The 10,308-nt window shown below is 41.6% G+C and overlaps 1 pseudogene; it reads left to right on the top strand.

Moving 5' to 3' along the window:
* The first annotated feature begins 9,758 nt into the window (after positions 1-9,758).
* On the top strand, positions 9,759-10,273 carry LOC102825590 (annotated as a pseudogene).
* The last annotated feature ends 35 nt before the right edge of the window (positions 10,274-10,308 follow it).

The raw sequence follows: 10,308 nt of genomic DNA on the forward strand, positions 1-10,308 counted from the left end.
GGGAGGGGGGTGTAAATTTTAACATGATCATGTTAGAATTTTCTTAAGTTATTAAATAATCTTCAGTACATGATGTGCTGATAGAAAATAGAATTTGTTAATGCAGTGTCAAGGATATTATCACTTTGGTTAGGGTCTGTTAAGACTATGGTGATCTCAGCTCTAAGGAGCCCTGGTGGCACAATAGCTAAGCACTCACTGTTAACTAAAAGTCAGCGAATCGAACCTACCCAACAACCTCAGCAGAAGCAAGTCCTGACTATCGACTTCTGTAAAGATGAAACTTTACTTCTGTAAAGCCTTGGAAACACCACAGGGAGGTTCTACTCTGTCACATGGGATTGCTATGATTTGGATTTGATATGACAATAACAGTAACCCTGACAATAACAACCCTCCCAGCAGCAGTATAGAAATAAACACAGGACTACTAGTACTCCTATAACTAATACAGATCAAAGGTCAGTGTTATGTAGTAACACATAACCAGTAACTTTTTGTTAATAATTGTTAATAATTCATCACATTGAACATGCATTATTTAATACCGTAAGAAAAGAATATTTAATACTGTAAGAAAATTCTAACATGATTAGGTTTTTTAAAATGAAAATACAAAGCCTTATGTACTATAATGACAGTTTTAGAAAAGTGAAAAACAAACAGCAAAAAAGAAAAAAAAAATATATATATATATATGCACAAAGCAAAAGAAACTTAAGGAAAACATATTCTGGATGCTATGACTGTCTTTTTTTATATTCTTGTTATTTTCCAGAATTTCTATAATGATCTTATAATCCTTTCATAATAAACCACAGTATTTTTAAAATGAATTTTTAATGAAAAGACAAATTTAAAAGGTCTTGTAAATACTATAAACATTGTTTAAAATGCTTACCAGTACTTGAATATTGGAGTCTGAATATTGAAAGGGCTATATAGAAACATTTCAGAAGAAATCATGGAATCTAGAGAAAAAGAATAGAGGAGAGAGCTTAGAGAAGAGTTTTCTTTGTTGTTATAATAATATCAATTCAGCTCTGATTTCATCTACCACCAATCCTTGCCTCTTCCTAATGTGTCATAAATTGTGGGGGAGTGAAGGGTACTATACCAGGGACTGCTACACCAGGAACACCAAGGTAGCCTCTTGCTAGTGACTCCAACAAAATCCTCAGTGAAGTAGGGGTGAGTCAAGCAGCTGCGTTTTTGTTATTTGTGCACAATGTCCATGGGCACAAAGAGATGACACTCCAATCTGGACAGTGGTGGCAGGCAAGCTCTAAAAACAAGCGGCCCTACACTCTACTCCACGGTACCCGGATACATAAAAAATCTTCATGCACCTCTAGGAATATCACCCTCATGAGATATACTACTTATTTTCCTTTAATATTCACTACTCAAATACTTATCAATGGAGAAAAGATTGAAATTGTCAAGGACGTCATTCTTCTTGGATCAACTATCAATACTCATGGAAGCAGCAGTCAAGAGATCAGACGACGTATTGCATTAGGCAAATCTGCTGCACAAGACCTTTTTAAAGTGTTGAAGAACAAAGATGTCAGCTTGAGGACTAAGGTGCACCTGACCCAAGCCATGGTATTTTCAATAACCTCACATGCATGCGAAAGCTGGACAGTGAATAAGGAAGACCACAAAAGAATTGATGCCTTTGAGTTTCGGTGTTGGAGGAGAATATTGAAAGTGCCATGGGCTGCCAAAAGAACCAATAGATACATTTTAGAAGAACTGCAGCCAGAGTGCTCCATAGACGCCAAGATAGCCAAACTTCATCTCTCACACTTTGGACATATTGTCAGGAGGGACCAGTCACTGGAGAAGGATATCATGTTTGGTAAGGTAGAGAATCAAAGAAGGAGAGGAAAACCTCCAGCAAGATGGATTGGCCAAGTGGCAGCATCAATGGACTCAAGTGTGGCAACAGTAGTGAGGTTGGCCCAGAATAGGGCAGTGTTTCATTCTATTGTGCATAAGGTCACTATGGGTTGGTATTGACTCGATGACACCTAACAACAACAACAACATGTTGAAGGAGGCGTGATAACTGCATGCAATGTGATGTCCTGGATGGGATCTTGGAACAGCAAAAGGGCATTTAGTTAATTTTTTAAATAAAGTATGGCATTTAGTTAAATTTTTTTAAAAAGGGGAGGAGAAGACAATCTCTATATTCAATTCCAGATTATTTGTGTTCTGAAGGTTGATGTTCTGTAGGATGATGACAAAGGAGAACTATCGTCACTGAAGAAACTGGGGCTCACTTCCATCTCCCTGGATCATACCTTCTCACCCCAAGGCCTCTTTCATTCTTTTAGCACAACAGACCCTGCATAGTACTCTGGCAAAAAAAGGTCCAAGCATGGCCTTGCCCTCAAGGAATTTGCAATCTGGGGCACATGAGATAAAAAGAGGGGATCTTGGCTCCAATAGAGGTTCAGACTCATGGCCTCCCCTGCAGAGCCATCCTTAGAGCTAATTTAGTCCTTGGCTTGGAGAAACCTTATATTTCAGACAGCTGGGGCATTTCAGGAGAGAGAAGCCAGGAAAGGAGTTGGCTCTGTTGAGAGATGGCCAAAGTTTCTTAAATATAACCCACCAAAAACCCACTGCCATTGAGTAGATTCCAACTCATGCAGAAAGCCTTGGTCTCTCTAAGAGAGGCTGGGAGATTTGAACTCAGTAGTTGGTCTTAGCAACTGCTTTGCCATGAACAGTCCAAGGAATAACCCATTACACCACTAGGGCCCACCTCTTAACCATAAGAGGCTTTGAAAAGCTGGTGGAAAAGTGAAATTGACAAATAATGGAATTTCCCACTTTTTGAAACCCCTCATACAGATCTACAATCCCCTCTCTTTAATTCTTGAGCCAGGTGTGTTTTAGAACTGAGAATTTTTTCAGAAGCATTTTAGATAGTAAATACAATTCATTACTAAGTACTCCAGTGGGATCTGAGACCACTTCTCTTAGTATTATCAAAGAAAACATGAATATTCACTCAAAGTGTTGTGTTGTTGCTGTTGTTATGTGCCGTGGAGTCAATTCTGACTCATAGCAACTTTGCATAAGGTTTCTGAGGCTGTAAATCTTTATGGGAGCAGAAAGCCTCATCTTTCTCACACAGAACAGCTGGTAGTTTCAAACTGTTGACCTGTGGCTCGCAGCCTGATTTGTAACCACTACGCAACCAGAGATAAAAATGGTTATAAACAGCCTCCAGGAAAACAGGATCAGATTTTTCCACCAACAGGTTTAGGTGCTAAACTTAAAATAAAAGGCTTGCTTTCCAAAGCTTTTCCATTTCGGAATTGAAGATAAGATGTTGTAGAACTGATTAACCCTTTTAGGTTTTTTCAGTAGTTTTTCTCCATCCTTCAGGCTGCTGTTTGTTTGGTGTATTTCCCAGCCTCACCAAGAAGTCCTTAATGTACCTTACAAATGTCTTTCATAAAGCTAGACAACATTGGTGCTTTGAATGGAGACAACCTTCAACTGACTGCTCTTCCTAGTCTATTTCTTTAGTTTTCTTTATCTCATCTACTCTTCACTTAAGTGCTTCTCAAACTTTAGCAAATCAGTTTTGTAGTTGTTGTTGTTAAGTGTCATTAAGTTGATTCCTACTCATAGCGATCTGAGTAGTGACTGGTGGCTTTAACCGCAGATTTTACGATTCAAACCCACCTTGCGGTCGAGTACTTTATCCTACAGCACCACAGAATACTCTAGCAGTTAAAATACTGCTGGGCATGTGTCCAGAGTCTCTGAGTGAGTCGTTCTAGAATAGGATCTTAAGAGTTGTATAAACAGTTAACAGATTTAGTTAAAAGCTAAAAGATTAGAGGTTCCAATTTATCTAGAAGCACCTTGGAATGAAGCTCTGGCCATTTCTGTTTAAAATTCATCCACTGGAAACCCTATGGGGCACAGTTTTACTCTGACACACATGGGGTATACCTATACAACTGGCATGTATGTGTGCATAGGTCTGAGTTGAGGTCTACAACTGCATTTCTCATAAATTCTCAGGAAATCCTGATGCCTCAGGTCCCAGATCCCCAGAACTCCTCACAGCAGCTTTCTCACCCCACACGGAAAGGATGAAATCAATAAGCACTCAAAGACATTTTTCATCTTCATAAAGATTATCTCCTCAAAGACCCCGATGTGTAGCTGATGACTCACAGCTTCCCGCCTGTGTCTACACAGATAGGGATGGGGAGCCAGATAGCTCCTTTTTGTGAGATGCTTGTTGCCATGGGATTTTATTGGGTTGCCTCCCTAAGAAGAGGCTGGTAGGTTTGAACCACCAACCTTGCTGCTAGTAGTCCTGTACTTATCCTGTAGCACCACAACTGGACTCTAAGTGTGGCTTTGCAGGATATCTTCTAGATGCCAGGAAAAAAAAAAAAAAAAAACAGTTGTCAAGTTAATTTCAAGTCATAGTGACCCCATGTTTGTTGGAGTAGAACTGGGTTCCACGGGTGTCAAGAACCGGCCTCGACACAGGGGTTCGGTTCACAAAGGAGGGAGATCTGGCAGCGACAGAGATAGAGAAAAAGCACACACAAAGGCACAACAAGAGAGACAAGAAGACACCCCGAAACCAGAGTGGATGCGTAACTGGCGTCAGACAGATCCTGCATTGTAAACATTTTGGCTATGCATGCCGTTTGCACACCTTGCCAACTGCAATGCCTGCCCATACTGCAAGCCGCAATGCATACAGGCTTAGGTCTGCGCCCCATTTTATTTTGGGGGAGGAGCTTTACACAAAGGAAGGCGGGGTTTATTAAGACGGGGTACAGAAGTGAAATGTGATTAATCGTTCAAAACAGGACACAATGATTTACAGGTACAAATTCTAAAACATACATCACAAATTGTCTTGATAATCTAACATCCTTAATTTTCCAGAAATTCAAGCAAATTTATACCATACTTCTCAGGTTCGAATCCCAGGGCAGCAACTTGGTTTCTTCAGGCTAATTAACATATCTATAGCACCTAACCTCGAATGGGATAAAGGTGAAAAGGATTGAAAGGAGTCCCGCTGTGTCAGCTGGCTGGCTGAGGCCTGCAGGAAGAAGCAAGACGCCTAGCTGAATGGTTTGCACCTGGGGTCGAACTGGGAAGGCAGCCACCTATCATTCTTTAGACAAAGCCCTGGAATACGCCAATCTACTGAGTTAATTCCTTGGGAGAAACTTGCTTTTGGAACTTTTTACAGCTTCGGCTTTAGGAGCAGTTTTTTGTTTTAATATTTGTCCATGGGTATCAAGGGCTCATATATTAAGTTAATATCAAACATAACTGAATAATTTGATAAAGAACAGTTTGGATGAGCTTGTCCAGTGGCCAGAGTTTGTTCCTCAGAGAGATTTGTTCCCAGAACCTTAAGCACTGCCAACACAGTGGAGACATTAAGAGAAGCACGTAAGAAACCATTTTCTCAGAGGCTACAGTTACAGAGGTTCGAAGCATAGCATGAATTAATAGGACTAAAGAGAATTCTACGGAGCTAGCCCAACAGTGAGTTCGTAAAAGCCAATGAACCCAATGAACACAGGACGTCCAGAGGTTACTTCCTTGAGCCCTCAGGGTCTCTGGCCAGCAAGTCGGAGCGTGGCCACGTGCTGGATTTTTGTCCTTGACACCGGTCCTCAACACCCCAATACCTGTGGTCTGCAACACACGGGGTTTTCAATGGCTACGTTTTCAGAGGTAAGTCACCAGGACTTTCTTCCAAGACCCCCTGAGTGGATTTGAACAGACTGTAAGTGAGGTTGTTGGTAATTACTAGAATACTTTGTAAGTCAGGAACTACCTTATGTATTTTGCAAAAAGATTCTTTGCTTTTCAAAAAGATAAACCATAATTTCCTTTTAAATACTCACATTTGGAAGAGTATTTTGATTCTCACACATATTTATGTACACAACTGTTGTGAAAAGTCCAGAACAGGATAGACATGAAGGCTAAGTATCATGGCCCGTCTTTAGGCCTGTGGACTTGGCCTCCTTACATTGATTCCCACTCCTAACAGAAAGGCTCAGAGCATGTACCTTTTTATGTGGAGGGTAGCGAGAGCATGAATTAGAAAGCATTCTTACACAGTGAAATCTGTCGACAGGGTTGTTTGGTGAAAACTTAAAAATAACATTACCAAGAATTAGACATAAAATGTCAGACGAGCAAACTATTTGTCTCCTTTCTAGAGCTCATACTTAGACATTGAAGAGCTATAGCTCAGAAAGCTCTTGTCCTAGAGGAAACTAGAATCAGGTCAAATTCCTGCCCTATCCCTTAACCAGGGTCCCTAGCTGTAATTGCAATTCTGAATTCTAAGGATGAGACCCATAAATGGACTTCTTAACATTCTCTCCTCTGTATGCTTAAATATCCTCTTTTCATATTCCTTAACTGGTGGTGGTGATAGTTGCGTGCCATGGAGTCGGTTCCGACTCATAGCAACCCTGTACAGGGTTTCCGAAGCTGAAAATCTTTAGGGTAGGGTTTCTGAGGAGCAGCTGGTGAGTTTGAACCGCCGACCTTGCAGTTCAAGGATTCCAGCAACTGGTTTAGGGGTTAGTACTCCAGCACATATTTTGGAGAGACACAGTTCAATCTGTAACATTCCCTCACTATCCAAGAAGACTGCTGGGCAGAGAGGTGGACATTCTCTTCATCCAGATGTGACTGTGCATGAACTCATCAATGGAGTAAACATGTATTTCAAATACCAGGAGGGTCATCCATGTTGGTCAGATTCCAGAAGAACTTCCAGATTAAGATAGACTAGGAAGAAAGGCCTGGCAGTCTGCTTCCAAAAATTAGCCACTGAAAGTTCTATGGATCCCAACAGAACATGGACTGATAGAATGCTGGAAGATGAGCCCCATAGGCTGGAAGACACTCAAGGTCTACAGTGGCCATGACAATGGACTGGGGCATCCCAACTGAGACAAGGCAGTGCAGGAACAGACAAGGTTTCATTGTGTTGAGCATGGGGTTGTTCTATGTCAAAGCCTACTTGACAGAAACTGCCTACTGCTATGGGGCAGGTGTTTACCAGGGTAGTGTAAATTGGCTTTCTGTTCCCGTAAAGATTTACAGCCTCAGAAATTCTATTAAGGGTCGCTATTAGTCAGAACTGACTCCACAGCACACAACCACCAACCGCCACCTTCAAGTAGCTCAGAATCTAGTGGGGGGGGGCACTCTATTGGGGTTAATTATTGCTTTTTCTCTATTGTTGTTCTTGTGTGCCATCAAGCCGGTTCCAACTCATAACAACCCTATATAGGGTTTCTAAGAAATAGCTGATGGGTTTGAACTGCCAACCTTGCAGCTAACAGTCCAGTGTGTACCCTGTAACACCACACCAGGATTGTCAATATGTAGCAATTTATCACGGGAACAATTAATAGCACAGCATGTTGTTGTTGTTGTTGTTGTTAAGTGCCGTCGAGTCGGTTCCGAACCATAGCGACCCTGTACAGGGTTTCCGAGGGTGTAAATCTTTACGGGAGTAGAAAGCCTCATCTTTCTCCCGCGGAGCTCAACAGCACTTACCAACTCAACAGCACTTACCAACAATGATAGGTGATAGATGTTGTTGTTAAGTGCCATCAAGTTGCTTCCGACCCATAGCAACCCTGTATAGGGTTTCCAAGGAGCAGCTAGTGAGCTTGAACCACCGACCTTGCAGTTCCAAGCGACTATGCAGTCCAGCACATTAACTCACAGCGCCTCACCAGGATTTGGTATAGATATATAACAGATGTTGTGTTGTTGTTAAGTGCCGTCGAGTCGGTTCCGACCCATAGCGACCCTGTACAGGGTTTCCGAGGCTGTAAAACTTCACGGGAGCAGAACGCCTTATCTTTCTCCCGCGGAATAGCTGGTAGTTTCGAACTGCTGGCCTTAAGGTTCGCAGCCCAATTCGTAACCACTACGCTACCAGAGCTCCTTATATAATAGATAAATACATATATATATAGAGAGAGAGAGATTCCTGGTGTGGCACTGTAGGATAAGCACTGGACTGCAAATTGGATCAAACTCACCAGTCACTCCTTGGGAACCCTAGACAGAGTTGCTGTGAGTTAGAACCGACTAGACAGCACTTAACAACAATATATTTACATATATTGCCTTTCCCTTCACTCAAGTTAATACATGTCTACCCATGTACGAGAAGAAAATTTTTAAGGAAAAACTTTTTATCACAAAGCCCAGAGTTAAGTACAAGGACCCGCAGGCCCCAATTTTGACAGCAACATCATTGCCCTTCTGTAACTGAATCATTCACCCATCATTACGTCAGTGAAGCACTAGATGGCGCCAGAAACCCGCTACTTTACAATAACTGTACATTCCATTTTTGGTTCAGCATCTCCTTTTCCCTCAGAGTCTTAACGTGTCATATACAGTAATCAGTCTCCTCATACAAGAGTTGAGAAAATAAAAAAAAAAAACAAATATTCTAACAGGAGAAGCTCCTACCATTATCATTGTCAACACTCTGGTTTAATGCAAGAACTGTGCATTAAAATGTGGTTTTGAGGCAACGTCATTATTTTCCAAGTGTTTAATCTCAGAAAACCTATACAGGGTCCCTATGAGTCAGAATGACAGATAGCACTTAACAACAACACAACCATCTTAAACAGCTCTGAGTTCAAATTTCCTCATATAACTTCATGTGTGCTGTCAAGTCTGTTCTGCCTCATAGCGACAGGTGTGGCACTGTAGGATAAGCACTGAACTGTTCACCACAAGATTGGTGGCTCAAATCTCCTGGCTGCTTCTTGGAAACCCTACACAAAGTTGTTATGAGTTGGAATCAACTCAACAGTGCTTAACAACAACATAGGGTTTCCAAGGAGTGGTTGGTAGGTTTGAACCACCAACCTTGTGGTTGGCAATTCAGTGCTTAGCCTACAGCGCCACACAAGGATTACTCATATAAGAGGGGGCTTCAAAAAATTGTGGAAAAGTGGAACTCAAAGATAATGGATGATTTGGAGAGCTGAGGACGAAAATACAAGTTGTGGAGTTTTCTTCTGATTTCCTTGCTCATTAAAAACACCGGGTCAACTTATTAACCCAGAGAAAGGCAGGATACTGTGGCAGAGGGCAGTTCTGTGGCGGTCTTGCTCACACATTTATGGAGTTTCTGAAGGGCAGTGGAGATTACTGCCAGCCACAGCACGACCTCTATGCAGACAAGTGAACTGTAGAAATTCATTACTACTCCACCCAGAAGCCCCCATGTTGTTGTTGTTAAGTGCCGTCGAGTCAATTCCGACCCATAGCGACCCTGCATAGGGTTTCCAAGGAGTGACTGGTGAGCTTGAACCGCCAACCTTGCAGTTCAAACGGCTTTGCAGTCTAGCCCATTAACCTACAGCGCCACACCAGAACTCCAGAAGCCCCCATAAGAGCGGTTGACTTGAAATCCCTGGAGCAGTTTTCAAGAGTTCTGACCCAAATGGGTAAACCTCAGTGTACTTCCTTTCTATTGCCTCAGTATTACTCGACTGAAGAATTGCCACTTCTTGTTAGGAGGTTCATTTCATTTCCCATTACTCCCAACACCATACTGAAAGTACCGAGAATTGCCAAGTGGAGTATTTTGAAGTAGACTTCAGTTTCTTTACATCATTTCTGTATTCACTTTTTAAAATTCTTTCGTAACCCTATTGAATTCTTAAAACAAAATCAACATGGCTCGAATGAACCATCCAGCTCCTGTGGAAGTCACATGCAAGAAAATGAGATTTCTTATTACATACAATCCAACCAATGCAACCTTAAATAAATCTATAGAGGGATTTAAGAAGTATGGAGTTACCACAATAGTGAGAGTAATGTGAAGCAACTTATGACACTGCTCTTGTGGAATAAGAAGGCATCCATGTTCTTGATTGGCCTTTTGATGATGGTGCACTACCATCCAATCAGATTGTTGATGACTGGTTAAGTCTTGTAAACATTAAGTCTCGTGAAGGACCTGGTTGATGTATTGCTGTTCATTGTGTGGCAGGATTTGGGAGAGCTCCAATTCTTGTTGCCCTTGCATTAATTGAAGGTGGAATGAAGTACGAAGATGCTATACAGTTCATAAGACAAAAGCAACAAGCAACTTTTGTATTTGGAGAAGTATCATCCTAAAACACGTTTGCACTTCAAAGACTCCAATGGTCATAGAATTGTTGCAGTCAATAAAATGGGTGCCTGATGGTATTACTTTGGAAGTGGAACTTGGGACAGGAC

The sequence above is a fragment of the Chrysochloris asiatica genome, unplaced genomic scaffold (genome assembly GCF_000296735.1).
Source record: "Chrysochloris asiatica unplaced genomic scaffold, ChrAsi1.0 scaffold00040, whole genome shotgun sequence".
Classification (NCBI taxonomy): domain Eukaryota; kingdom Metazoa; phylum Chordata; class Mammalia; order Afrosoricida; family Chrysochloridae; genus Chrysochloris; species Chrysochloris asiatica.